At 50.1% G+C, this 27,533-nt stretch overlaps 1 protein-coding gene across 3 annotated transcripts in view; it reads right to left on the reverse strand.

The window, feature by feature from the left end:
* The window catches only part of LOC111148945 (actin filament associated protein 1), a 131,199-nt gene that overhangs the window by 78,714 nt on the left and 24,952 nt on the right, over positions 1 to 27,533 (reverse strand). For 2 of the 3 annotated variants that reach the window (XM_022505775.1, XM_022505773.1), the window contains exons 2-3: positions 22,973 to 23,021; positions 201 to 388 (exon numbers count right to left, since the gene is read on the reverse strand). The gene's annotated coding sequence lies outside the window, so the exon portion shown is untranslated. Of the gene's footprint in view, positions 1 to 200; positions 389 to 18,358; positions 18,551 to 22,972; positions 23,022 to 27,533 lie in introns of all 3 variants that reach the window. The other variant, XM_022505774.1, reaches the window with a different exon arrangement.

The following is a 27,533-nucleotide window of genomic DNA, read 5'->3' on the forward strand; positions in this document are numbered from 1 at the left end:
GTTTGCCAGTGGGTTCCTTCATTTCAACGACATAAAAGAAATGGGCAATATTATTTGTGAGATCCGAAAGCCACTTTAAAGGAATCTGATCCACCTTACTGCCTAAATCACAGAATCTGAAAGCCAGAAGGGTCCATCAGATCTAGTGTCTTTATTTCACATGGGAGGAAGCTGGGCCCCAGAGAAAGGAAGTGACCTACCTGCAGAGTGCACACGGGATTTGGTATAAAGGCTTGAACGGGGAGCCGGGTGCCCTGACGGCCAGGCAGGAGTGTCCTCGTCTGCGCAGAATGGTCTTCCTCACACGCCTCCTCCAGGGGCAAGGACGGAGCACCCAGGGTCCACCTGTAGTTGCTCAGGAAACCAAACCACTCTTTGAGAACAAATCCTGCAAACAAGGAGAAGAAATGCCTGCTGTGATTAGTTCCAGGAAGACACAGTTCACTACCCAGAACTTCCTGCTGCTTGGTCAGAAAAGGCAAGGACCGGTTCACAGACTGACATCACTCCACGGGTCACGGGCACAGACCACACACATTGCCCAGTCCACGTTCTCCTCAGTCTGCAAACTTCAGTGATGAGTGAGAGACCTAGTGCTGTCTGCGTCCTCAGTTCTAGCCAGTGTCTCCAGACAACCACAAGGGCAGCGGGGCATCTTTTCAACACTATGTGTTCATCCGAGATCCCTCCGGGGCAACTCTTCCCTTCAGGGTCCCAGCCTAGTGCACAGAAACTTGATGTAACTTCCCTCACCTAGTCTCCATTGAAAACAAGCACATGCTTCCCTCAATTCCCCAGTGTCCCTGGCTCTCCCCTTGCCAGCCACACCCCCAGCCCCAGCTGGCACCCTGACCTGCCAGCCTCCATGTGCCCTTCTCACCGTGTGAGGCTCTGGGGTTCCTGCCTACCGCACCCAGGGCTATCTCCTGCTGCCAGCCAGCCCACCCCGATCACCAGGCTGACTGTCCTCCCTGCCCCTCCAAGTGCTGCCAGTCCTCTAGAGTGGTGTGGCTGTCTAGAGTGGAGTGGCCATTCCATTCATCCCGACCCCCCCTTCCCAGAATCTGTCTCTACTTGGTCCTCCTCCTCATCTACTGTGTTCTTAGAAGGAGCTCCACCTTCACAGCCATACAAATCAGATCCAAATCCCAGTTATGAGCCTTCCTAGTTTTGTGACCTTGGGTGAGTGAGTAGTAAGTCCCCCAAATTATCCCATGCTTAAAATGAGATGCTGATTACGCATCTCGGTATCGTAATGAGGACTAAATGGGCAGCTCTACATACAGAACCAAGTATTTCACAAATGGTAGCTCTCATCATTACAATTAGTATATGCTCCTCTTTCTAGAACCTCGCTATATGACTTGGGATCAATGGACACAGTAAGTGAACAGTGCTCACACGCTTCTTATCTTCTTAATGATGATATCCTTAAATATGTGCCCCCCTCCCTTAAGAGGAGTCAGGAAACACTATTCTGTACAACTCTGTGCAAATACATTTGAAATTGGGTGAAATACATAATTTCACAGAAAAGAATACAATTTACCAACTATTTTAGAAAGCATACACAGATCAATTTTCCATAGAAGTAGAGAAAGTTGTCACAGATAAAAGCTCCAGGCCCAAATGGTTTTACAGGTGAATTCTGCCAAATCTCAAACACCAAACCTCACTACCCAAATTTTTCCAGAGGGGAGGTACAGAAAATTTTCAAATACTCTCTTTTTAAGAAGTAGGTTACAAAAGCAATGCCTAAACCTGATAGAGACAGCACAATAAAAGAAAACCAAAGACTGATGTTACTTACAAATATCAAGGTACAAATCCTAAATAAAATATTAGCAAACAGAAATCCACACAATACATCAATAGCACACCATGACCAAAGGGATTCATTCCAGGAATGCAAGGATGACTCGATACGAAAGACTAAAAAGTCTACTAATATAATTCATCATATTAATAAATCTTGTAAGAAGATCACGACTCTTGCCATAGATCGTGAAAAAGCCTTAAAAAAATGCAATACTCATTCCTGATTTTTAAAAAAGTCAGTAAATGGGCATTGATATGTATTTTCTTAGCTTGATAAAATACATGTACTAACTGTTGTAGGGTGCATGTCTGTATCCCCCCAAAACTCATATGTTGAAACCTAATGCCCATTGTGACGGTAATGGGAGGCAGGGCCTTTGAGAGGTGATGAGGTCATGAGGGTGGGACCTTCCCACAGAGGATTAGTGCCCTTCCCACCGGTGAGGAGGAGAAGTAGGCAGCCCACAACCCAGAAGAAGGCCTTCATCAGAGCCCGTCCATGTTGGAACAATGATCTCAGTCATCCAGCCTCCAGAACTGGGAGAAATAAATTTCTATTCTTTATCAGGCACCCAGTCTATGGTATTTTGTTAGAGCAGCCCCAAAGGACTAAGACACCAAGAGACAAAAACAAGAACAGCATCCTAGTCAGGCTTTCTGGGTAAGGTCAGAGACAAGCCAAGGATGCCTGTTTGCTCCACTGACATTAACACAATACTGGAAGTGTTAGCCAATGCAGTTAGAAACGAGCAGGCAATGAGAAACTCAAGGATGGAAAAGAAAAAATAAAATGATCTCTGTTTGCAGCTGGTGAGAAATTATACATAGAAAATCAAAGGTAGGGGCGCCTGGGTGGCTCAGTGGGTTAAAGCCTCTGCCCTCGGCTCAGGTCATGATCCCAGGGTCCTGGGATCGAGCCCCACATCGGGCTCTCTGCTCAGTGGGGAACCTGCTTCCTCCTCTCTCTCTCTCTGCCTGCCTCTCCGCCTACTTGTGATCTCTGTCTGTCAAATAAATAAAATCTAAAAAAAAAAAAAAAAAAGAAAGAAAAAAGAAAATACATGGGAATCAATGATAAACCTACTAAAAGTAGTTTTAAAAACTTGAATATAGTAGTAAATATGTAGAAACTATTGCTTTTCCCATATTAAATTTTTACCAAACAATATATACTAGAAGACAGAGTGAAAAAGATTTCATTGAAAAGCAATGAAAAAAGTAAAACACTTAAATTTAAAAAGAAATGTGCAAAACTTCCATGCAGAAAACGTAAAACATTCCTGAAAGACAAAGAAGTAAATCTAAATAAATGAAAAATTGTCCCTTGCCTATGGAAAGGACAACATCAGAAAGATGTCAATTCTCTCCACATTCACGAATAAATGTAATATACCTGCGAGTATGCAAGGACATTTAAGAACAATGAAGAGGGACTGGCCCTATCCTCTATTAAAACATAATATAAAGTTTCTATCATTGAAAAGGGAAGAGGAGCCCCGGGGGGCTCAGCTGGTGGAGCGTCTGACTTGATTTTGGCTCAGGCCATGATCTCAGGGTCCTGGGATCCAAATCTACATAAGGCTCTGCACTCAGTAGGGACTCTGCTCGAGATTCTTCTCTACCCCTCCTCCACATTGTGCGCTCCCTCTCTCTCTAAAAGAAATAAATAAAATCTAAAAAAAAAAAAAAAAGGTGTGATACTGGTACATAAATTCCCAGTTGGATTGATTCTACAGAAAAGAACATCAACAAAAAGGCCTGTATACCTTGTGGCCTCTGAGAAAGGCAGTGTCCCAAACCCAATGGGGAAGATACGGACCTCTTAACTGGAGATAGGACAACTGGTGATCATTTGGGGAAAGAAGAAAGATCAATTTAAATACTTACAACATACACCAGAAAAAACTGCAAAGATACTTGAGAGTCAAAATATAAAATGTGAGGCCATCCAAGTCCTCAAAGATTTAGAAAGTGAATTCTTCTATAACCCTGGTGAGGGAGAAGATTTTCTCTCTAGGATTCCAAATCAGACGTCACAAAAGAACACAGGGCAGGCAGGGACTGCTCTGTGCAGCTCATGGCCACCTCCTGCTGGCAAGGGGCTCACACCTGCCGCGCACTGGGGCTCACACCTGTGGCACACCAGGGTGCATACCTGTGGTGCACCAGGATGTACGTGGGGGTGCACACCTGCGGTGTACCAGGGCTCACACCTGTGGCGCACTGAGGCTCACACCTCTGACGCACCAGGACGCAAACGGGGGCACACACCTGTGGCGTACCAGGGCTCACACCTGCAGTGCACCGTGGCTCACACCTGTGGCACACCAGGATGCACACATGTGGTGCATCAGGACACACACTGGGGCGCACACCAGGGCTCACACCTCAGCTCACCTGCTGCCTGGCCTGCATACCTCTCTTCAAGCTGCCCGTCTCCAGAAGCTGGATCACTGCACAGCTGGAGCTGGTTCCACGAAAGCCCCTCTTCCCCCCCGCTCAGGACCATGGTGCTAGATTTGAAGGTCCAGTTAGGAAGCAGTTACTAAACCACAGCTGGTCCCAAGACCAACCTGTTTCTCAGAAAACAGCCTTGTCCCCTTCCTTCTTCTTTTCAGAGACTTATCCTGATGTTGTATCAGAATCTTAACAAGCCTCTGCCTATTCTTCCAGACTCCTCTCTTTCCACTCCCACACTGTGTTTCACACGGCAGCAAATGGCATGCTTTTGCACACGCATAATGATCACTGGAGCCCATGGACCGTGGCACGCACGGCTGCCCTCTGTGGTGGGTCTCGCCCCTGCGTGCCCGGCTCGCCCTCGCATGCACCCCCTGCCACACCACTTATCCTGGAAGCCTCTTACCTGCCCGGCCTGGGAGGCAGCGCCGTCCGCACCAGGCGGGCCTGCCTCCATCGCAGCCCCAGCTTCCGCTGGAATCACGGGTAAATCTGTCTGTCCACTGCAGCAGGCAGCAGGCCTCTGAAGTCAGGGACCGCTGCCTCCTCTCTGTGCCGAGGGCACCCAGCAGCGTGCCCGACGCGGAAGCCGGGACTCACCCGACAGCTGCAGTGTGTTTGGTGAATCTGTTCACTCATTTGTTTCTACGTCTCCATAACAGACAAAATTCCTGAGATCTGTTTGGAAGAGAAAGTTGCAGAGCAAAATACCCCGAACGGTCCTCTCACAGCAAGCATGTCTTCTGTGATATTCTCAGAACATGCGCATCGAAAGTAGCAAAAGAAGGATTCTGACAAGGTCACTGTCCCGGACAGGTTGACCACCGTCCGGTCGGGGCCCTTCTGTCAGCAGGGACGCCGAGGAGAATATCTGGGGGTGCGCTCGGGACAGACAGAACTCATGCGGCACCGACGCAAAGGAGCGGATTCCCCAGCACTGCGTCTGCATATTTTCCCTTATAGGGTTACAGGGAGGACTCTCAGGCGGACTTGCAAATACTTCCACAGGCCCCTGCAGATGATCTAAATGGGCTGCCGCAGGCCAGGCCGGGCTGAGCCATCTCAGGGAAAGCAGCATAGCTTTAAACCCTGTCTGGCTGGAAACGTTCCCTCAGCTAGACCACATCTGAAATTCCTCAGGACTCAGATGACCGTGATTTGGATGACCAGACGGAGGGCTCTGAGCACAAGCTACCAAACGCCTTTGACTCCCCGTGCCCTGTCTACACCGCAGGGATAATAACAGCTATGGGCCTCGCAAGACTGCCGGAGATCCAAAGACGACTATAAATAAAAGCGAGGGACTTTCGGGGCATTCCATTAAGGCTAGTTCAATTTGACCCTGAGAAGTTACAGTAAATAAGGTTTCTTCTTCTCACTCTGGTGTCTGGACCTGTGACAGTCATGGGTAGTTCCAGTACTGACTGAAAAGTGGATCTTAGATTTATCAATATCCCAGGGGAACGCCTGCATTTCTACAAGAGTATGTATATATATGCATAGTCTAAGTCCCGAGAATCTTCCTTTCTGGCTTACAGAGAGCCAGCAAAACCTCTCAAAGGAATTCATGTAAAAATCTGCAAATCATATTCCTTCCGACAATCATGATTCACAAAAATCAGATTAACACATGGATAGAAAAAGCAAGCCCTAAAGGAAAGATCCTTCTATTATTTCGTAGAAAGGAAAAGAAGAGCAAAAGCTAGATCAGGCATTGTCTTTCATAATCCTAATAACATAGGTAACCTGACTTCCTGCTTCCTGAAGCCTCATTCCTAAACTGGGTGGAGAGACTAGGGATGAAAATCAAGCTGGTTGCGAGCAAAGATTTCGGCATGATATCGAGAGCGCAGTAGGTCTAATTCCATTTATGCCAGTTCATTTAATTCAGCAGTAAGTTGCGAAACACCAACTGTGCTCAAGACACTAGTCAAAACTGAAAGCAAGTCCAGCTTCCAAGGGTTCATTATCTAGCACTGGGACTCCTGATCCATTAGTCTGTGAAAGGGAGAGTCACTGATGATGGCGTTTCAGCCGGCATTGGCGGGTCTCCATCTCTGCAAAGGTGATTCTGACTTGGCATAGCGGGGCTGGCGCAGGAAAAGGCATGCTGGGCAGAGGAATGAAAGAATAACAGCCATAGAAGGATGGAAAAGGAAAATGCAAATCTGTGTGCTGCTCACCGTACTAGATTTTAACTGTTTAAGAAAAACCACCTCCATGTCCAGATACTTGGGTACCTAAGCGTGGGTAGACAATAATAAGTGAAACAAACACGATCTCTTACACTCAAATTAGACACACCAAGAATGTGCAAGTAAATGAAAACAGCCGGGAAGGGGGATGGGTGCTAGGAATGAAGCATCTGGCCAACCATTTTATGTCGAATTTTCTAGCTCCAAATCCCCACTGCATTTCTGAGGTCCTTTGCCCTTAAGGATGGTTCTCTTTAACTGGAATCTGAAGTTTTGAAAAAGAGAAAAAAAAAAGAAGAATGGTCCACAGTCACAATAGTGAGAAGATGGAAGCCACCCATGTGTCCTTCGAAGGATGAACAGATAACCAAGTGTGGTCCATTCACTCCACAGAACACTATTCGGCCTTAAGAAGGAATGATAGCACGGGTGACACTTTGCTAAGTGAAGCGAGCCAGGCCCCAAGGACACCTAGACAAGGTCTTTAGGGACGTCATACCCATAGATGCAGAGCGTAGATGGGGGCAGCCAGCGGCTGGGGGACGGACGCAAGGAGAGTTAGTGTTTCATGGGTACAAAGTTTCGGTCTGGGACGATGGGAAAGTTCTGGAGATGGGAGGGTAGGGAGGCACAACAGCACGAACGTGCTTAATACCACTGAATTCTATACTTACAATTGGCTAAGATGGTAAATTTTATTGCAATTTTTTAATTTATTGTATTTGTTTTGGGTAGAGCACACAATTCACAAATGACTGAGTGAGGGAGTGAGAAGGCTCCAGGCCCCCTGTTTGCAGAGCTCCCAAGCACCCCCGAGCAGAGTGTAGCTGTGTTTGGCCATGGACCCCCGGGAGTGGGGCCCCAGCATCCTTATAGATGCAACACCTTCCACACCCCACCTCTCTGTGCTTCTGGGCCGCCCGATCCAGCTACTGCCGCTTCTTCTCAGAACATCCCCATGTTCCTGCCTCCAGCTCCGCTCATGTGTTCTGCGACAGGCCTGCCCTGGCGCTCAGCTTCTCGGCCAAGCAAGCTCGCTGTGGGTAAAACCACGCGCCTCCCCCTCTGCAAACCCTTCCCAGGCCACCTCCGGGAAGCGTGGACGCCCTGGTCTGGCAATTTCCCTCCATAATCATCAGCTTCTTACTAGCAACGAACAACTGAGAGGTGGAAGAACGAGAAAGGCTAGTTCCAGGTGTGATGGCATTAACATACATGCAACACCCACCGAGTTTAACAAACTATGAGAAAGAGCGATACACAGACACCTATAAAATGTTGCTGAGAAAATGTAACGAGGACCCAGATAGAAGGAGAGATACCATATTTGCAGACTGGAAGAGTCTGTACTGTTCATATAGTCGTTGTCCTCCCAAATTATTCTAGAGACTCAACACAATCCCATTCAAGAGCCCAGCAGGGTATACGAAAAGAAAAGAAAAAGAAGAAAAAGGCTGATTCTAAAATATATGAAACAAACAAGAATAGATGCTCATGGAGCGAAAATGCAATGTTGGGGGACCGCACTGAGCTTCAAGGCTTCCTACAGGCTACAACAACCAATCCCAGGTGGTACTGGCATTAGGATGGGTAGTGAAACACAGCAGAGTCCAGAAATAAACCCCGATGCAAACGGCCAGCTGGGTTTCGACCAAGATGCCAGGGCACCTCAACAGGGAAAGAAGTGAACTTGACCACCTAAATCACACCACACACAAAATGAACTCAAGTGGACCAGAGACCTGAATATAAAAAGACCATCAGACCATAGAAGAAAATGTGGGAGCGATTATTTGTAACTTTGGAGTAGCCCAAGATCTCCTAGGATCACGTAAAGTACTAACATAAAGTTTAAACATTGATGTATTGGACTTTTTGAAAGAAATCACTAGGAAAATATTTGCAATACGCACGTTTGACACCTACACGCTGAATACTGAGAACGTACAAAAGACCCAACCAAAAAACTAAGCAAAGGAGCCAGACATTTCACACGCAGGGAAGGACACAAATGGCCAGGACGCATGTGAAGGACGCGCTGATATCGTTAGTCATCAGCCTCAACCCTCAAGCAGGTTGAAGTCACAATGAGATACATCTCTACCCTCAGCGCAGGGAGATTCTAAGCACAATGAGATTCGTCAGGAGATGAGATTCTAAGGCTGATAACACCAAGGTCTGCCAAAATGCAAAAGCAAGCAGTCCCTCCTACCTTCCCATCCGGAGCCTCCGCGGCCCCACCTCCTCCGAGAACAGTCTGACAGTTTCTTGTAGAGTGAAATGTCCATTCACCGTGTGGTCCAGTAATTCCACTCCTGGGTATTCACCCAGCAGAAATCACTGCAAGTGTCCACACAAACACATTAGCAGCTCCACTCCTAACAGCCAGAGACTGCGCACAGCCTAAACGACCATTAGCAAATACGGGATATACAAATTGTGAGGTCTTCACACAATGGAATATTTCATCGCAGTAAAAAGAAATAAACCATCCAAATGTGTAACTTGTGAAAAAATCATAAAGACCCATACTCTCTGATCCCATTTTTACGAAATTCCGGAACCAGCAAAGCTAATGGAGAGCGGCAGAGAGCAGACGGGTGGGTGCCCTGGTCTGAGCGGGCAAAGGACGTGTCCTGTTGGATTCTCAGGACTCGGACTCTGGGAGCTGAAGCTGACCATGTTAGAAGAGACAGTTCAAGGTCTGGGAGAAAACCCTACCTAGTTAAGGTGAAGTCAATTAAACAGGGGACAGTCTGTATATTGTGTGTGATAAGGCCAAATGCCAATTTTGAGAAAATCCAGGTAAACAGGATTTTAAGAAATGATTTGCTGCATCACAACAAGCTAAGATAAGAGCACTGGACTGGCACGGCACATCAGGGCTAATTCTGCTTTTATAAAGAAGAAAGCAGGGTTCCTAAATCACAGAAAGCTCCAGGGAATGCGTTCTCTTCATTACCATAAAGCTGCACTGCATCTTTATTCATGAATGGCTTCTTCTTCTAATCAAAGGAAGGAATAAAAACAAACAAAAGGGGAAAGAGCGACAGACTGAACTTGTAAACTGGGTCTCATTCAAACAACCACAGGCTACTGTTGAAGCCAAGGGAGTTGGGAGGGGCTCACAGCCCACAGGGCTGGACAGGACAGGAGCAGCCTACATCCTAGCCAGCTCTGCCTTCTCCCAAGGGGAACAGGATCCCGCTGAAGCACAAAGCCCTCAAAGCCCTCCATTGGGCCAGGTCAAGGCTCTTTGAAAAGCAAGGCCGGGGTGAGCTGACCCCTCCCCTCTCCAGCAAGCACAGAGAGGCCACGTGTGGCCCTGGCCGGGGAGGGAGGAAGGGAGAGCCAGGTGCAGGGGGCCGGCTGCTGCCTCCTCACCCAGCTCGAGGGAGCAGGGCCCGCCCTCTCCGGGCACATCTGTCTTCCTGCTGACCGAGTTCTCTCTTCAGCAGGGAGGCTCCTCAAGTCGAGGCAATCTAGAACAGTCTAATATCTAATACTGGGGTTTCACAAATGCAGGCCCTGAAGCTCAGGAAGGAACAGGGACCTTCAGATCAAGGCCACAGAAAGGACTAAGAGGCAAGTCTGGGGGGCACCTGAATGGCTCAGACGGTTGGGCATCTATCTTTAGCTCAGGTCATGATCCCAGGGTCCTGGGATCGAGCCCCATGTCGGGAGGCCTGCTCAGTGGGACCCTTCTTCTCCCTCTGCTCCCCACCCATGCTCTCTTTTCACTATCTCTGTCTGTCTGTCCTCAAATAAAGAAATAAAATTAAAAAAAAAAAAAGAGGCAAGTCTGGGTGCCCAGAAGTGCTTCCTCTGGTCCGAACCTGCCTTTAAAATCCTCGGGGATGGTAGCTAATTTAGGGCATGAGAGAGGCCCTGGCACCATCTCCCGAATTGGAGAAGCATCACTTTAAAAAAACACTGAGGCCTCTCAGCACAGAGCGAAAGCTGAGCCGGCAGCCAGCACGGCGGCCCCCAGCTGCTGGCTTGGGGGGCTAATGGCTCGGCAGATGTCCACGGTCACTGCTGGGACAGCAGCTTTGTGGGGGAGGAAGCAGGAAGAGATGCCAGAGTGGGAAAGCTGCTCACAGACTCAACACTCTCTGAGAAGAGGGATGGGGGTAGAGAGAGAGGGAGGCCCCGGCCATCAGGACAGACCCCCCATGGTACGCCACCTCATTTCCAGAAACTAAGACAATAGATATTTGCTCTTAAACACTGCCCTTCACACTACCAGCTCTGTTCTATGCACATCTGCAGCCTACTTTACATGAATTAAAAGGCCTAACCTAACTAAGTCATCGGGGACGCAGCTTGGGGCCGGGAGGTCAGGGGGGCCGCAGGGCCCTCAGACTTCAGACTTGCATGGTGGGCAAAGCTCGTGCACCTCCAACAAATTGAGAAGTGGCCTCCCCACATCTGAGCTTTTCCTCACCATAGTTCAAAGCTCCAGAAAGACACTGCATTTCCGATCGCTCCCACACCCCAGACCTCAGCCAAAAGTGGGCAGGGAGGAGGGGTCACCCACAACTCAGGGAAGGAAAGCATCCTCCTTGAGATGGCAGGGGTGGGAGGCCAGGATCAAGGCCCGTGGCCTGACAAAAAGCAAACAGAATCCTTGTAACCATGAGAGCTGTAAACCCTGGCTGTCCTCCGTCTCTCCTATCGTACTGGGGAGACTGAGGCACAGGACAGCAAGGCAGGGCACCTGGGCACACACCGAGGGGCAGAAACTTCCACCTCGTGCTTTTTAGGTAGTCTAGAACTCCTGATGTCACTCCCCAAGGTGAGCCAGACAGCCCCTTTCTGTCAGGAAGATAGCACTCAGAGATGGTTCTAGTAGATGTCGGTCCAGACACAGCTGCCTACACAGCAATCAAGTTCTGCAATTACACTTTAATGTTAAACAACTGGAGATAAAAGCATTTTCCAAAATGCTTCCTCTCTGTCCTTCACACTGGAACACCCCCCCCCTCCCCCGGGCTTCTGAAACTTCCATGGGAATACTACTACGAGGTGCTTGTTAAAATGCAGATTTTGACTAAGCAGGTAAGGGGGCTCCGAGGGTCTGCCTTCCTAACAAGCTCCCAGGGGAGGTGATGCTGCGGGTTCCGGTGGCCCCAACCCACAGGGGACTGGCTGACTGACAACAGGGTTCCTTGAAGAAGCAGTGACTGTCCTGCTCCATGAAGCACCCAGCCAACCACAACCGACAACCTCGGGGGCCCCAGGGATCCAGACCTCCAGCAAGGCCGTCAGGAGAGGGGACAGCTGAAGAGTGGCACTGCCCCCGAAGATATGCTCGGCCTCTGGCTGATGTCCTCCCAAAGGTCAGGTTCAGCCAGATGCAGAAGGTCTTGGTAACAGGCCTCGATCTGTAGCTCGGTCTGTAAACGGGGTCTTATTGGCACACAGCCAGCCCCACTCACTGGTTGGCCACGGGGCTTCCATGACACAGCAGCAGGCCAGCATAGTGGCCACGAAAGCCGGAAGCCTGAAATCTTTGCCATCTCTGCTCTGGGGGTCCAGGGAAGCAAAGTCTAGAAAGGCAAGCCTGAAGGCCGAGGCCCAGCCTCCAAGGCCGAGAGAGGCTGTTGGGACAGGCCCAGGACTCAGAAGACCAGTCCGCTAAGAGCTGAAGCACAGCTGGAAACGGGAGGCCAACTCTGCTCCTTGGGCTCACTGTCTTCCGGCTGTTCGCACAGAGGTGGCCTGGACTTAGAGGGACATACACACTGGGCAGGATGCATGTCCCAGTACCCCATCCCCCCGCCCCTGCTGACGAGTGCTGCCACCCCGCGTGTACACCTGACTCTGCACAGACTCCGGGGCAGGGGCGGGGGGCTGCCAATGGAGAGGCTGACCTCAGGCCTCGGATGAGTTTGTTCCTATCCTCCGGTCATGGTGAAGTGCAGAGGCCGCAGACCCTGCTTCCATCCAGGTCCTCCAGAGAGCAGAACAAGAAACGCCTCTGGGGCTCCTGGTAGCAGCAGGCACAGAACCGGGGCTCAGACGGCAGGGGGAGTGTGGGGCTGATGGGCTTGTCTCTGGGGAAGGCAGGCTGGAAGGCAGTCTGTCGCTCTGCCCCCGTTCCCCCTCCCTAGCAGATGGGGCCCCCACCATGTCCACGTGGACAGGGAGGGTTGGCGGGCACTGAGGGCTGGGGAACATATGTCCATGTGTCAGTGGAAGCCAATTAAAGAGGACAGTCACCTTCCCATTAGCTTCTTAGGGCTTGGAGCCTCCAGGCTCACAGAACAGATGTGACTCAGGTTCCCAAAGAACGTGATGATGGACTTGTGCTCGTGCATTGAACGGTCACAGACTCTGGAGTTGAAGCAACTGGGTTGAAATTCTGCCCCTGTACTTCCTAGCTGGGGCCTCGAGTGCACAGCCGCGTCACTCTCCTCTCTCCGGAAAAGGACAACGATGGAGCTCGTCAACACATCCTCATGTGAAGAACTTGGCACACAGGGTTAATCCTCAATAGACTGTGATGGTTCCCTCCTCAGTATAATGACAGTATAATTATCTGTCAGAAACATTTGCTCAAGCACCATCTTGGCTTTAAAGCGTAGGTGTAGGGTTAAATAAGATGATCCATAACTTGCCTGGACAGAGCATCATCTCTCAGTGGGGCCCTTGGTTTGGAGAAACCCAACCTCATCTCCACTGTATATTTCATGAGACACCCCCCCCCAAACCTAGTGAGAACCCCTCCTCCAAACAAGTCAGTAACATCGTTTCAGCAACAAGGTAATCCGTGGAGGAGACGCTGTATTTCAGAGAGGAGAAAACGAGCCCCCGGGAAGAGGGACTCACTCCCGCCAAGACACAAGGCTCGCAGGTGACAGACCAGCGTCTCCTCAGTAACAAGAGGCACCTGGCCGAGATGCTAGCTAGCAGCTTTAGTGAATGCTACCTCAGTAACCATAAAGCAGTGAACTGTTCTGTCACTTTAACCACTTCTGTATGAAAGTGTGTGTCCCTCTTGGAAGTGCTTCTTGACCCAAAGGGCCCTACTTGCAAAGAGAAAATGTCCCTTGTAATGTCCAAAACATAGCCCGAGCCACAACTAAGAGAGTTTTAATACATGTTTAGTCTTCCAGCTGAAGGGTGTTCATCTGCTCCTGGCTAAGGATCCAGAGCTTATGAAATAAACGAAGTACTGTGCATAACATCAGGACGGACCATCTAGAGCAAGCCTGACTTGACTGGATCCCTCGAAACAGAGGCCCACACTGCCTCCCCCCAACTCCCGTCCTTCCCACCCCGTCAGGCTCCCTCGTCGCATTGGCCCCTCCTCTGACGGGCTCCTGTACAGTCAGGGACATATGCCCTCACTTCACTGATGGGACCGCGTCTGACCGTACACCTGTCACACGCCCTTCTGGACACAGTTTCTCCACTTGCCTCCCAGGCCTGGCCTCCTCTGCTCTTCCCGCTCATCATCTTGGACCGGGGCTTTTTCCTCATCATTACACTCATCCCTGGGTGACTTCCTCCAACTCTGACTCCACCTACCATTTACACAGTAATCTCCCCTCAATTCCCATCTTCTGTTAAGACCCCGTCGGCACTGCCAGCTGCCCTCTGTGGTGAAAAGAAGCTGAATCTAGCCTTCCTGAGGAATGCTGGGGAGATGGGGTCGAGTGTGGGAGACACCCAGAGGCAAGTGACAGGAGTGGTGACAAAGAGCTGTGAAAGCAAAGGCCATGGGACACAGATGGCACATTATGAGAAACAGGACATGGGGGTTAGCTCCATGCATCTGCGGATGAAAGCCAGCTGCTTCCACCAACAGAGGGGACCGTGTGACACGAGCAGGCTCAGCCCTGTCTAGACGAGCTGGGGACTCCTCACACCTCAGTGGCCTCTTCGCTTACGAATGAAATCTGCTAACTCTATCCTTCTGAATTGCTCATGTTCTTTGAGGTCTTATTTTCTGCTCTTTTCCCCCAGTGCTCCAGGCCCTCTGTGCTTAGGCCTCAGTCTTAGCCCTACAACTGGCTTCTGACTCCCCCTGCCAAACCCCCTCCTCCCGGTCGTCCCCATCTCAATAATGGCATCACTAGTGTACCAGCCACTCAGGCCAAAATCCCTGAGGCCCATCATCCAACCTGTGAGCAAATCATACAGCAGATGAACCCCATTTCACCTCTCTGGTCATTTCCCACCAGGCCCAGACACTGTGTTCTGCCCAGATTGCTGTGAGAGCTCCCAGCCCACCTCTCCTCTGTCACTTCTTCACCTCACCCCTGCAATCCAGCCTCTGCTCCAAATAGTTTGGTAATGAATGAATGAATGAATAAACACACACACACACACACACACACACACACACTCACACACGAGAGTGAGCGAGAGAGGGAGGGCAAGCAGAAGTACTCGTGTTGTAAAATGTTTGGGGAATCTGGTGAAGGGCATACAGGAGTTCTCTGTGCTATTTCTGCGATGTTTCCCTAAGTCTGTGTGATTGCAAATGAAAGTTGAGAAACAAAACCCACTCCCTCCCTCGGTGAGCCCATCCTGTCTATCCCCCGCTCCCCCAACCATGGGGACCCCTCCTTCAGCCCACGTAGTTTCCATGAAACAGTCAAGAACCCTTGTCCAAATTTTGCCTTTACCATGCTGGGCAATGAGAATGTAACAATAATGGGTACATAGCCCACACCGTGTCCCTCGAGAGCTTGCCATTTCATGGGAATCCAGATGAGCATATAAGCTAAGAATTTCAAAGCATTGTGGCGAGGGCTCTGGTGGGCACACAGAGCTATGGGGATGAGCTGCTTGGGGGGTGGTGGGGACACAGGAGCTCAGCCCCACACCTTGCAGGAACCCCGTTCCAGCACTCTCAAAACACCACCAGTTTTGCATGTCTGTCTGGGCTGGGCCATCCTGAGGGACAGTGACCCTAGGGGTGAGTCCCAGGGGCCCACAAAGCAGCTGCCACAGAGTGCACACGTACCCAGGTCAGCAGACCCCGGCTGAGTGAACGAGGAGCTCCAGGACAGCCTATCCATCGATACCCAGTGATACAAAACAAGATGATATGCGAATCATGCTTTTCCTGTTGGAAGCGAGGCTAGGTTCACGAAGCATCCTTCACTAAGGAGGGCGGAAGTCAAGCATTCTTTAGCATTTAGCACACGGCAAGTTGCCTGTGCGGGAGAAAATCCCATCGTTGCCAAATAGCGCGCACAGCCCCTCCCTGAGCCTCAGCCTCTCCGCCATCCCCAGGGCCTGATAAAACAAGATTCAGAAAACCCTGGAAACTGTGAGGGTTGCTTCCCAGCCGCAGGAGCCTCCAACACCAGGAAGGAAGAAGGCAGACCGACTGGGGACAACAGGTGTCTGGGAGGTAAAACAGAAGGGGCTGTGGGATGGGAAAGTGCTGGAAGCAGACATGGCCAATAAAGCTGGGGCTTTAAAAAGGACACGTGTGTATGGATGGGTGGGAGGGGGTGTGAGTGTGGGCAGTGTGTGCACACACGCAGGAGGGCTCGAGGGACCCTCATCCAGAGTCTGACCGGGAGGTGGTACAGTGATTAATAAATAATGTGGCCAAGGTCACCTGCCTGTGTTTCGCTTACTCATAGTTCAGACAGATTCAAATGCACATCACTCCCTCACGTCAGCCCTAGCAAACCCCTGCACCGGCCCCGCCAGGAGGACGTCAACCTTCACACATGGCCGGGAATAAGGCTGCTATGAGCAAATGAACCCAGAATGAACCCTGACTGCCCACAGCCCGCAGGAGGGCCGTCCTTGGCGTTTCCACGTATCCTGAATCTTCCAGAAATCTGTAATGCTGTTGGGAGGGGCTGTAAAGAACATGCCGCACACAGAGCGCGTCCCGTGCTGCCCATGCAAACTGTCTCCATCCCAGGTTACTTGGCAAACTCTCCTTCCAGTATATCTCTGTGCCGGTTCCAGCCCCTCTTTTCCCAGAGAACTTGAACTGTATGCTAAAACAGCGAACTCAGGAGACCCCCCCATGCTGCCGGCCAGGTGCCTGCGCCAGAAAGCCAGGGCACTGGGACGGTGCAGCGACAGCGCTCTCTCTTGACCAGCAAGAACACTCCCATGGTGCATGCTGCTGGAGGCCTACAGTACAAGGAACAGCATGACAGCAGAGGAAGAACACTGTGGCGGGAGCTGAAACACAATCGCCAGACGAGTTCCTAAGTCACACGTGGGATGCAGCCCCACATCCACCGGTGCCTAGCAGGGAGATGCACAGCGTGCCTGTCACCCCTTCACCTCCCTGCTCCGCTGTCACTCCATGACAAGTCCCTGACATCCCTCTAACCCAAAATTTCAGGAATCACATATTTTCTCATGGATTTCCAGCCATGATTAAGATACTCAGAGCATCCTGACGAAGAGATGGGTCCTCCCATCACTTTGACCTCTGGTTTTGCAGAAGTACGTGCTTTCGGTGCCACTCGGTGACCAGACCGCAGCACTGGCAAGATGAATGCCCCCCACGGGACAGCTGGCAGCGACCCCTCTCTTCCAGCCACAGGAAAGCCAAGGCAGGGGCCGATCCCTCTGCAGAACGCCCAGAGGAGGGGGGACAGGTAGGGAAGTCAGGTAGGCAGGACAGGGGTACAGCCTGTGAGGAGAAAGGCAGGGAGCACTCCCACCTTGGAAACACCTTTGGATTGTATAAAGGGAGGAAGGAGGAGCTGGGCCAGTTCTATGGCTTCATTGCGAAATACTGATGCCAAATCCGAATTCAGACAAGATGAAAGGGGTCATTTAGGCGGTCATTTAGGTCCAGGTTCTGTTCTAAGCACCATATCCTCATGTAAACAAAGTGCTAGGGGCTATGCCATGGGGCACACCCCTGTTCAATCAGGAACATATTCAATTACCTATTGAAGAAGACCTTAATTAACTCATGTAAACCCTAGACACGGATTCGAAAGCTCTGAAGCACAAAGAGAAGAGAGCCTTTGGATAGCTCTCTCTGCTTCAGGATTTTGGACGGTGCAAACAACCCTTCATGATTTCAAAACAATCAGCGATCCATCTTCGCGGACTGCAGGAGAGCAATCCTTCTGGACCAGGCGAGAAAAAGAGCCCAGCTGGCAAGGGGACAGATCATAATCAGTTCTCCTCGGGCTCAGCCAGTCCCAGGTCCAGACGTAACATGCAGAAGCAAAGAGCTGTCAGTGACCAAACATCTAAATTCTTAGCCCACCTCGCCATCTGCTGCTCCTGTCATTTGCATTTAAAATGAGTAAGACTGCCCTTAGAGGGGAGAGTTGGTGGCGGCATCTGCTGTTCTAGAACAATGGGTAGTCACTGGCCTCATAATGGTCCAAGCTGCAGTGCGGGTGAGACTCGGAAGCACTTAAATGCTAGGCTGACAGTAAAGCAAGAACTGCAATTCTCTCTTTGATTTTTCCCCCTTTTCCTAAAGTCGCCATTCCCCAAACCCCTTTGATCATCTTGTATTATAAAACTTATGAGAAAATGTAAGGTCCTGTGAAATTTAAAAGTATTGTAAAAAATCACCCTTGCTCTCGGTACAAGACGTGTCAATGTGATTTGAAGCTGCTGGGTTTTTTCTCTGCACCAGTGGCACAGGGGTACATTTTCTCCCCTGTTCCTGCTTTCTTGGAGTGGAGGAAGATGGTGAGAGCAGGAGAGAGGGGGGGAGGTGAGCAGCAGTGAGGCTCTGGGAAGGACACAGGTAGGCTCTGGTCCCATTCTACCTGGTGATGCTGGGCAGCTTGTTTTCTCATGCCTCGGGCTGTATATTCTCTCTGCACCAGGACAGAAGCCCGTGGCCCATGCGCACGCATGCACACACACACACACACACGCACACGCACACATGCACACAGGGCAGCGTCGCTTACCTGTGTGGAATGCCGAGACCACCTGCTAATTTCCCAAGGAAGGGATTCCCACGTTGCCACTCAAGACTCGCACCTTCTTCCAGGTTAAGTATTTGGGCTGACGAGACATCCCCCAGGGACGCATGTAGCCTCATCGCCTACAGTCCCCTACTCCCTGCTCGCGCAGCATCTCCCACAAGCATTTTTCAGGACCTGGCAGAAGAGGGAAGAGCGGCCGTCTCATCCCTCCCGTTCACTCAACAAACACAATTCGCTGTGCCTGGGTTGGGGGTGGGGAGCAGCAACTCCAGACGCCAACCTGGGCCTTCGGGGAGCCCACGTGTGTGCCGGCACGAACAGACAAACCGGAACACACACACCAGAGAGTGAACAGGTGCGGGATGGAACCATGCCACAGAGAAGAGGAGAAAAGATGTCTCCACCCGACCTGCGGTGATGCTGACATGACAGGTCAACAGGGAATAGGACAGACGGTGACAAGAGCCCCTGTAAAGTGACACTGTCCTCTCTCCGTTCTTTTCTCCTCATAATGGAAAAAAGGGGCAAGGCGGGGGTGGGGCAGATAAAGCTGTTTTAAGATGGTTTCGGATTTCAGATGTCTGGCCATCAAACTCCCTGTATTTCAAGGGAAAGCTGATCAGCCATATGGCCAACGGCTGACTGTCTGTTTTTAAGAGCAACTCTTAAAGATGGGCAAATGTGTTTGTTTATGTGAACGCTCGGGCCCGCGTTTGTGCAAACTGTGCGCACAGAACTGTCCGTGTTTTGCCAGATCTGCCAGCTTGCCACAAACAGCCTTCCACGCCTTTTCTGTTTATAAATAGCACAAACACCCAGATATGCAAATCGAGGCAAGCTGTCCTTTCCGCTGCTGCTGCTGCTGCTGTGACAACGGGCCAAATGTGCACAGGACAGACCACGTGGGGTTCTCTGGATGCATTCTGCTCCCGCACCCATGTGCCCCTCACCATCGTCCCACGGCTTTCCTGATTGCTGCCTTCCCTGGAAGGCCCCCAGTCCTGTGGCAGGAAGGTGCTATAGCTCCCAACATGCACGGGAGGAGCAAGGAGCTGCTCAGGACTGCAGGCTCATCAGAGAGCCCCATTCACAGCTGAGTCTTTTGACGCCCAAATTATGCTTTTCCATCACACTGTTTATAGGGAACTGAATTCAGGTTCTTTCTACAACGGCCCGAGGATGACCTGTTAGCATTCTCTTTCTTCTAAAATGTTGAAATGAGGGCGCCTGGGTGGCTCAGTGGGTTAAGCCGCTGCCTTCGGCTCAGGTCATGATCTCAGGGTCCTGGGATCGAGTCCCGCATCGGGCTCTCTGCTCAGCGGGGAGCCTGCTTCCCTCTCTCTCTCTCTCTGCCTGCCTCTCTGTCTACTTGTGATCTCTGTCTGTCAAATAAATAAATAAAATCTTTAAAAAAAAAAAAATTTTAAAATGTTGAAATGATAGCATTATGCCCTCGGGAAGTGCCAGGCTCTGAGTTTAATCTCAGAACTCTTGAGACAACCATATAAAATGGATACAATAGCACTCCCCAACCGAGGCACAGGAAGGCTGAATAACCAGTCCCCAGTCACAGTCACAGGTTATTTCACATTTTTTTCAAATTCTCAGAAGTAAGTATTGCTTTCATTACAAATGTGATTAATGTGTAAACATAATTAAGAGGCGCTAAATAATAAAATATTAAAACTTGAAATTCAGATAGATGAGGGGATCCTGGGTGGCTCAGAGGGTTAAGCGTCTGCCTTCGGCTCAGGTAATGATCCCGGGGTCCTGGGATCAAGGCCCACATTGGGCTCCCTGCTCTATGGGGAGCCTGCTTCTCCCTCTGCCCTTCCCCCACAATGCTCTCTCTCTCTCTCTCATTCTCTCTCTCAAATAAACAAAATCTTTAAAAAAAAATAAAATAAAATTCAGATTTATGCAAAATGGGGACATTCTCTCTCCATGCTGACCTCCCACCCCAGCCCCTCCTCTGGGGCCCTCCAGAGCGTTGCCATGGGTGTGGCACACACATGTGACGTACCAGACGTCACCTCTGCATCGCCCCAGGGACCTGAGGGGGTGTAGCGACTGCACCCCCCCCAAGACACACCTTCCCTAGCACCTCCTCTAAACAGTCAAGGTGAGGAGTCAGCCTGTGGCACAAACACAGCTCCTGGCCACCAGCTCCCCTCCCCCACCCGGTCACTGCAGCGGCATGTGCTCAGCCATCTTTTCTGCCAGCAGCCGGAAAGTACCGGCAGTCGTCGTCCTTGTGGATACAAACATGCCCCGCAATCAAGTCCCCTTTGGGCAGGGACTCAGCACTGGGGACAGAATCCTTCTGTGCCTTTGTGTCCCTGCTACCGTCCCATGTCACTTTTGCAATCACACGGGGTTAGTGAGCTCATTAAGGTTTTCACATTCGGAATCTTTCTGTATTTCATGAGAAATACACGGACACATCCTGGTGGAGATATTTGTACCATTACAGCGAGTGATAAACAGATAAAGGCCCCTCATTGCCCCTCTCCCCCATGGAAGCAGCTGCCCCGTCCCCATCCTCTGAGGGATGCCATGGCATCCTTCCGTGGCACGTATCAATTCCAGGGCACACATCGGGGCTTTCTTTTAAGGAGGACCTCACCAATGGTCAACTAGAAGTCATGCTTACCACTGTAAAGAAAGCCCACTTCTCCAACACACACCATGTCAGAGGCCTGGAGGGGGTATGCAGAGGGAGGATACAAGGCTTCTCCCTGGGAGGTCACTATCCCAGCCCAGAAGCATCACACAATATCTGGGCAAAGGATGGGAAATGCTCAATCGAAAAGAATGATGGGCAGGCAAGTCAGAAAAGAAAATCATTCAAACCTCACTAATACCTAAAAATGCAAATCAAGGGGCTCCTGGGTGGCCTTGTTTGTTAAGCATCTGCTTTTGGCTCAGGTCATGATTCCAGGGTCCTAGGATGGAGCCCCACCAAGTAGGGAGCCTGCTTCTCCCTCTGCCCCAGCCCCCCACACCCCTTTCGTGCTCTCACTCTGTGCATGCTCTCTCTGTGTCAAATAAATAAATATTTTTTAAAAATGCAAATTAAAATGATATCATCTATAATTTATCCAGTTGACAAATTGCTTTGCCTGGTAATACTCAGTACTGGTGAGGACTCAGTGAGGCGACTGTTCTCAAACGCAGCCCATGACGGAGCCGGCAGAAACCGCTTCTCTGCAGAAGAGTTGAAGTCATCTGCCCAGATCACCCACACCACCACACCCTCTCCAACCCACCCCAAGGACAACCTACGCTGAGACGCATACTTGAGTTCTGCAAACAAGGGTTTTTCGTTACCTGCTATAGCTCTATAAACCATAAAGCCCAAACAGCCAACGTTACGTAAACCTTTAAGGTATAATTTGAGCATAAATCATGTTTTGAAAGAATATTTCATGATGTGACAAAACGCTCCTTTATGTTTGTGGAATAAAAAAAGATCTGAGACAGATGTCATACCTGTTTTACTAAAGAAAAAACAAACAAACAAACAAAGTTTGATGCTGAGAAAAAGAAAAGGACTAGCCCTTGGTCAAGGGTCTCTAAGATCTCCTGCCGCCTCCCCCTAGCCCGGAGGCTGGATGACTGGCCAGGAGAGCTCGGCGCACAGGCACCCCGAGAGCTAGATTCATCCCTGTGAGAAGGCACAGAGCCCTGTCAGCAACAGGGAAAGACGTAAGGTGCGGAGGCCCCAGGGTGGGCGGCTCTGGGGTCCTCACCCTCAGAGTTTCACGGGAAAGTGCACGTGAGTTGCTGTCACCAGGAAACTGATTAGAGACCCAGCATCAGGGGTTTCACTGGGGGCTGCACACACGGGCCCCCCTGGCCTGGCGCGTACAAGGTTCCAGACTCCTGGGTCTGCAGGCACAAACCGTGCTCTCTGCACAAGGACCTCAGACTCCGGGAGCCGCTTTTACCTGTCAGGGTGGTGGGAACCGTCCCGACATGGAAGTTCCAGACACCAGCCAAGGGCCCAGCTTGCAAGTAGGCCTCTTAGAGGACAGAGGACAGCATTCTCTGGCCTGCTGTGGTAGCGCTTAGAAAAGCCCAAGGCCGACTCGGTCCTAGTGCTGATGTCTGCTGCTGAGACTTATTTTCTTCTCTTTCTTATTTCCAAACACTCCCCAATGAACATGTGTTTCCTTTACGAGTGGGGAGATGTGTGTTACACACTTTTAAAAAGCTCTGTTTTGCCTATGTGAATTTTCAGATCACACGCAGGGGAATTCTGATACTCATAAAAGCCACAAGAAGACAAATGCCAGTGAGAGAGCAGAGCAGGGTTGGCAAGGACGCGGGAGAGCCACTGTGGGATGGGCTGTCCTGGGTGACGAGCAGGGACAAAGGTTCTTACCTGTGTCCTCAAGATTTCCAGCTTTACCCTCAACCAAATAAGCCAGACAGTCACACTTCATCTCTGACATGGTTATGAGCAGACACTCTCTTGGTTTTAATGCAAAACCTCTATTCTAAGCATTCCCAGCAGATCACGCAATGGCTCTTGCCAAGACGGGTTAATTTCTTTTAAAGCCACTGAACTGGAAGACCGTGAAGTCTTCTTACCTGTGCCTCCTTCTGACGACCCTCACCAAAGAAAGAATTTCAGAAGAATCTGAAAGGTAAAAAAAAAATTGTATGAACTGGAGATACATAACCCAGAACTCAATTCCAGACTCTACAACATCATTTCCTTATGTGTAACAGGGGAGGGAAACACTCTGCCTCCCCATTGTAAGGGTCAGGTGAGAAAACAGATATACAAGAATGTTAATGATAAGATGCTAATATCAGAAACCCCTCACGTCATCATTCCACAAATGCCTACTATGTGCCGGCTATTAGATCAGGCCTGGGCAATACAGTGTAAATAAGACAGACACAGACCCACAGAGCTCAGAGGGCAGGTGGCTCCCTCGAAGACGAGATTGTAAGGTATGGGGGTGACAGGAGGCAGCCTTTCAGCAGGGGCTCAGAGGAGGCCTCTGGGACCGAGGTTTGGCTTGCCACCCCAGAACTATCACACGAGAGCTCTGTGACCTTGGGTGAGCTGGTTCAGTTTCGCTGAGCCTCAGTTTCCTTATCTGTAAGGGAAAGATCCAAATAACATAGAGACTTGAGACAGCATTCGAGAATTTCCCTGATGCACATGCGTCTTGCTCTCCGGCTTTGAGAAGTGCTTCACTGTCCTTTGGCGGAGGAGGCAGAACCCAGACCAAACTCCCGGGAGCCGAAAGCAGAGTGTTTGCTCCTCGGCAGGGTTAAACGAACAGGAGGAGATCATTCCACAAAATTACCGTTACGCTTCTCAAAAAGGAAGTGTGACTTTCATAGAAAAATCTGTTCCATTTGGGAGAAAGGTCCATGAAAGCCACAAAAGCATAATATGGTCATACAACAACAATTAAATTCATCTGTCACAGAGCGAAACCCCAAAGCCCTCGGGGACACAGCTGCTTTCTGAGCTGAAATTAAACTCCAGCTGAGAAACAGGTCAACTCTCTAAAATATTCTTTTGCAAACATCTTAAGTAAAAATTCCTTTAGCTTGCTTGTCATTTTCCAGACGCAATACCTCTGCTGGCCTTACTTGGGTTTCAGCAGTCCTTAACCACGGCCCGGACACCAAGCCAGCCACTGTGGCGACAACACGGAGGGACGAGCTCACATGGAGGAAGGGACAGCCGCCCAGTCACAGTCTGAAAGCAGCATACTGATTGCTATCATCTATTTCAGCTTTGACTCTAACTAGCTTGAATGGGAAAAAAAAAAAAAAAAAAAAAAAAAAGAACCCAGCACACTAGCATATCCCATTTCTAGAAGGAAGTGATCAGATCTGAACATTACATGGAGTGCAGAGCGGGGCGGCGGGGGGGGGGGGGGGGTGGGTGGTTGTCAGGTGGGGGCGGTCCCTGTAGGGCAAGAGCTCATTCACAGGGGTTAAAATAACACGCATACCACAGCGAGGTGGAGGAGGCCCCCAGGCACAGGGCCAACCCGGGGGCTTCAGGAACACATCTGGAGGAAAGAACCGAGGGCGGGATATTGAAAGGGTCCAAACTGGACAGAAATGCCCCAAGAACTGCTCCAGAGCCCCGGTGGAGCAGCAAGGAAGACACACTGCCACCTTAACTCAGTCCGTGACCTTGGTAAAGCCTCTTTCTCTAGTTACTTTTTATTTTTAAAATTGAGGTGTGATTGACACACTGCATCATGTGAGTTTTGGGTATATAACATAATTAATATAACATATCTGTGTATCTCGCCAACGATCACCACGATGAGTCTAGGCGACGTCCCTCACCGCACACAGTCACAAGATCGCCTGTCCTTGTGAGGAGCTCTTTTAAGATCTACTCTTAGCGGCTCTCAAATAATGCAAAACAGTATTATTAACTCAGTCACCATGCCGTACCTGAGAGCCCTTGGTTAAGTTCTTGATCTTCTGTGAGCCCCACTAAAGTCACTGGGGAAAACAAGAGATGTGAAACCCACCCGGCTTCCACACAGAATCGCCGAGGGGATAAAATGAGATGTTAAACTTCTTTGTGAACCATGAGGCAAAACACAAACGTAATTTGTCATTACCGCCATTCATAACCACCACGTAAAACAGAGTTCCTCCTACCTCGTCCCGACCAAGAGCACCGTGAGTGCAGGCGATCTCACTGGGTAACCTTGGGGGGCCCTGGGCAGCCCTGGACTTGAGTTGTACCCCTCTTCCAAGGGGTCAGGAAGCGCTCTCAGAGAGAGAACCAAAGCAATGTATGAGACCACACTTTCTCGGATGGGCCTGAGCCCATCCCAACTCAGCACAGCGAAGCCATCGGGTGTTGCTGCCTGCTAACTCAGAAGCGGGAGCCTGTACATTTCCACAGCAGAGGCCAAAGGGTGTTCAATGTCCCATGATGATGACAAATATCCTGGGCCTAAACCACAGGAATCACATGAAGCTAGAATCCCTGAAAAAGGTACTCACAGAAGAGAGTCAGTGAATTCTGCTCCCAATACAGCACGTGTAGCGCTCGGTCCTCTGCCTCCTCCTGGCTGACTCCACTGATGCTTGGACCTTACCCAGGCATTTACCACCATCACAGAACACAAAGACGCCTGCGTGCCCCTCACAGCGGAGCATGGAACAGACCACCAACATTTCTCCCGGGGCGTTCCCCAAAATCAGGCCACAAAGTCCCAGTAAATGTAGGTCAACAACTTCCCGGTTGCCATGTTCGTTCTCTACTCCCCAGGAACGTGGGTTGAGATGATGGGTCTTGAAGTCAGAACTACAAAAAGCCATAAGTGTCATCTAACCCAATCCTCCTGCCCCAGCACAGCACCTCAACACCCAGACAGTGGCCAGGGCAGAAGAGCCAAAGCCAAAACCCACTGGCCTGAACTCGGGCCCAGAGCTCCTGTAGCAGTGTTGCTCTGATTTTCATTTTCCTCATGAAGGAAGATAAAGCAAGGCCTGGGCAAATCCATTCCATCCACATAAGGCCATTCAAGAGTCTATTTGGCACGTATGTGGGCACTTCCCACCAACTGTACAAGCATGGGTATACAGAGTCACTCCAGCTGCGTTTCAACTCACTGTCTGTGTCCATAAAGCACACACTGGTCGGTGGTCCCAGGTGTGTACGGGGTATCCCTCCATCATCATACTCACCCATTTATCCTGCAGCCACATGTCTGTCCACTGCCCTAGACCTCACCTCCATGAGAGCAGGAATCAGCTATAATTACCTCAATCCCCAATGCCCAGCCTATAAGACACCCAGTAAGTGATGAATGAACTAAGGTAACTCTTTAAACATTTTAATTATTTTTAAAGATTTTATTTGTTAGAGAGAGATAGTGAGAGAGGGAACATAGTTATGGGGAGTGGGAGAGGGAGAAACACGCTTTCCACTGACTAGGGGTTCAAACCCAGGACCCTGGAACCATGACCTGAGCTGAAGGCAGAGGCTTAACTGACTGAGCCACCCAGGTGCCCCTACTCAAACATTTTATATCTGCATTAACAATGTGGATACGGATTTCATACCACACAACTTAAACCTTAAATTGTGGACTTATCCTGTGTTCTCCTAGATTTCATTTGCTAAGTATTCAGTGAGCACCTAATATGTGCTGGACATTGCTGAGTGCAGATGGCCTCGCTGTGCCTGGAACCAGAGTTCCTGTTCAGATGGACCTTGGAGTCCGATGGGAAACAGAAGAAGAGACAAGTCTTGGTGAGAGAGCTGAGGAGAATGAGCCCTGGCCACTGAAGGATGACGCACTGGGTCCGGCTGGAGGGCAGATAACGCACACTTCCTACAGCGTGCGATCGCGTTCCCTCGGCAGCTAACAAAGCCGCAGTGCGATGACCCCCTGCATGCCAGACGTCACCGCAGAGCCGGGTTCAGGAGAAGAAACCAAAGAAACAAATAAACCTCCAGGACTGTGCATGAATACAGACTGAAACCAGCTCTTTGGGGGGCAACATTCCAATCAGGAAATCCCCTGGCTACACTGGCTTGAAATTCAAGGTACTCTTGAGGCCAATATTCAAGGGATGAATTAACCCTACCAGTTAAGACCAAAGACATCTTTGATTCAAGGGCTACAGATGAATGATCTTGGGCAAATTTATTAGCTCTGAGTATTTCCATTAAGAAAATTGTGAAAATTACCGAGCACTTATCATGTGCTAGGAACAGGCAGCAAGGTATACGCTTTAAAGATACATTAGTATTTAAACCTCAGAACAATCCTGGAAGATGACAATGGCTCCTCTCATCCCATTTCATAGGTGAAGAAAGCGAGATTCGCCCAAGTTCTAAAACTTGCCCGAGGTTACGCCGCGGTCAAAACCCAGGCAGCCCGCCTCCGCAGCCCTGCCCAAAGAGATGGTATTTACAAGCTGTCCAGCAGAAAGCCCATACGATTGGCTACAAGAAATACACAGACCATTTCACACCCAAGATCGTCTTGGGCCAATCAGACCGGATTGGCTTTAGTTCTGCGAAACTAACTGCCAAACGATTCCGTAAAGAGAAAGCAGACTGGGTAGACACTGGAATAAACTGGAAAGCGGGTAGACATTTGCAGGGTATGGCGTTATTGGCACAGTATTCGTCACTCGC

Source organism: Enhydra lutris, unplaced genomic scaffold, assembly GCF_002288905.1.
Source record: "Enhydra lutris kenyoni isolate GAN:26980312 unplaced genomic scaffold, ASM228890v2 scaffoldscaffold21, whole genome shotgun sequence".
In the NCBI taxonomy this organism is placed as follows: domain Eukaryota; kingdom Metazoa; phylum Chordata; class Mammalia; order Carnivora; family Mustelidae; genus Enhydra; species Enhydra lutris.